Genomic DNA, 3,147 nt, shown 5'->3' on the forward strand with positions numbered 1-3,147 from the left:
GAATCATTTGCCCTCGGAGACCATTGAAACTTTTGATCAATTGTTACAATATTTTCTACACCATTTCGCAATCAACAAGCGATACCCTAAAACCAGATCGTATCTCTTCATTATAGTCCAAAGAGAAAGTAAAAGCCTGAGGCAATATGTTCAATGCTTCTCGAAAGCTATCCTTGACGTGCCCCACATAAACCGAAAACTCCTAGCAAACGTTATGCAACAGAACCTAAGAAAAGATAGATTCAAGGAATCGATCACTGGAACCCAACGATAACCCAGGGGGAGATGGAATTTTTTGAATTGAGATATATGGAAACAATATTTTTGATTATTTCTTCATTCAAATTTGAAGTGGAGTCTTAGTTTATTTTTGTATTCTTTCTAGATTCAAACAAAATCAGACATAAAAAAAGAAATAGATTCATAGGTTTGATACCATGTCTAGAACTCATGTTTGAAAGAAATATTCAATCACATAGAGTCGACAAATGAAGTGGGATCGAATATCTTTTATATGGAATCGGAAGATTATTCGATGATTTTTTCAGGAAATCCCCAACGAAAAATATAAGCCATTCCTTCTTTTTTATCGAATCGATCATAACCACCACCTAGACAGGAATGCAAATGCAAACCTCTGAGTGACTTAATGCGATATACCCCACTAAACACCGTGAGTGGAGAAATACTCTAGGTGGCAAAGCAACAAGGTTTGGTATTATAGCTTTCCTTATGAAAGACAATCCTGAGAGGATGAAATTCGACAAGTACTATCATTTCCACAGATATCGAAGCCATAACACAGAATAATGTCATAATTTAAAAAATAATATTGAAAAACTCATCCAAAGAGCATACATAAAAGAGTACATAGGCAAAGGAAGTCAAAGGCCCAAAAACATACTGTTGGAAAAGGACGCATTGCGGTCCGCATCAAGATGGGAGAAAGATCAGGAGGTAAATAGACAACAAAAGATAACTTCCTTACTACAGGGTTACTGGAGCCATCTCGGGAAGCCCCGCTAGAGACATGCTGTGCGAGCAAGAAAGGAAACTATAAGAAAAGCTAGTGAGATAGCCAACTATATCGTATTCAACGAAATTGAAATGACCCAGCAGAAGAATTTTGAACGCGAGATAGTTTTAAAACACTAGGAGGGAAGCATTCCTCCCAATAATGATGCAATAGTAGTGACAACCACCACATCGAACTTTTAAGTTAAAAAGATCTTGATAGATAGTGGAAGTTCAACCAACATCAGCTTTCGTAAGGCCTTCTCCCATATGGGTATAGACAATGCACAGTTGGCACTGGTACACACTCCACTCAACCAGCTTCAGTGAAGATGTAGTCAAGCTTTTAGGAGAAGTCATGTTGTCAATATCACTGGATTTTTACCCGAAGCGAGCAATAAAACTTGTGAAGTTCTTGGAATTCAACTCTCCCTTGACGTACAATGTAATCATGGGCAAACCTATTTCAAACCATATCATCCACCTATCACATGAAGTAAAATTTCCAACTTCAAGTAGGATCAGGAGGAGATTAGATATAGAAAATAGGAGAGAGAATGCTACAGTAACATACTAAGAAAATCGGCATTCATCTCTAACGGGATAGTAGAAGGCGATGTCAAGCGATGCAGCCAATAGAAGTCACGTCAATGGACACTTAATGTGGAACACAAAAAGGAGAGTCTTCCCATGGAGAAGAAGGGAAAATACTATAAGAAGAACTAAAGAAAAAAAAAATTTGCATGGATGCCATATAGAAAGCAAATATGGTCGAGATAGTAGAAGGTGGAGCCTATCACTTGCGGAAAATAAAAACACTTGGGACGTTGATAATAGAGTGTGGATGTCAATCTTTGAAGGAAAAAATCTCAATTAATAAAATGATGCGAACTCTTGTTTAAATTCGTCTCGAGTTTACTTTATCAGATTGATGGTAAGTATAAAAATTTACCTCCCCACAAGGACGTATACTATTGGCCCACAGGAGAAAAACATATATCCACAACTTAAGAGTGGGAGAAACAAACTCTTATATTCAAGCTAATGACAATCAAGCCTCCATGAGGTGCATAATGAAATACCCCGAACTTGTAATAATCAAGTTTTTTGAGGTGCATAATAGAACGCCCTGAAGCTAAATAATAATCAAATTTTCTTGAAGAGCATAATAGAATGCCTCGAAGTTAATGATAACTAAGATTCCATGAGGCACATAATAGAATGTCCCGAGCTAGAAATAATCAAGCTTTCTTGAAGCATAGAATAAGACACCCCAAAGCTTAGATGTAAATGCGACAACTCAGAAGAAATTCCCAACCAGATGATAATTACATAAGTAAGATAGCCCGCAACAAAATAATAAAGTTCAAACTTCAGAATGAGTTCAACATCAAAATATTGATAGAATGTCTCGAGAATTAAATCTCTAAGCTTTATCAGCTGTGAAAGTCGATATCTCGAGGCCAGCAACATAAACTTCATTAACAAAAGCCATCAACATAAACTTTATCAATTGCAGACCAAGTCACATCAACAGAAAATATGAAAGATATTGAGTAAGCTAGTGTCGTAGATTGCTCATGCTCATCATCTTGGAACGTAGTCCACGATGGAGAGTTCAAGAAGATAAAGAGGTTTTACAAAGTGTAAGCCTAAGCCAAGATTGACCATAAATCCATTGTGGGCTCAGTGGATCGCATAGGTTTTGGGCTTGTGATCATCCAACGGGGGCGTGTGGGAGGGCTAATTTTATCTTGTTTGTAAATTTAAACACAAGAAAATTGTTACAAACAAATATATAGATTCAAAAGAATTTAAAAGGATACAAACTCTACTTTATCCCCTGATTCTTCTCTTCAAAGCAATTTATGTGGGTTTGACAAAGTCAAAGGAAAAATCTTCACATAAATCTCCTTTGAATTTAAATTTGAATTTCTATAACGTTAATTCAAGGGCTCACACTGTTAGGAAATGGATCGGGTTAAGATGGATAACAGGTGGAATATGAAGGCGATAAAAGACACACGAATTTGTTAACCCAGTTTGGATATAAATCCTACGTCTGGGGGCGATACCAAGCCAGGAGAAAACACTCAAAGAGGAGGAAAATTGAGGAGTACAACACACACACAC

This window comes from Sesamum indicum, linkage group LG14 (assembly GCF_000512975.1).
Source record: "Sesamum indicum cultivar Zhongzhi No. 13 linkage group LG14, S_indicum_v1.0, whole genome shotgun sequence".
NCBI classification, from domain to species: Eukaryota; Viridiplantae; Streptophyta; class Magnoliopsida; order Lamiales; family Pedaliaceae; genus Sesamum; species Sesamum indicum.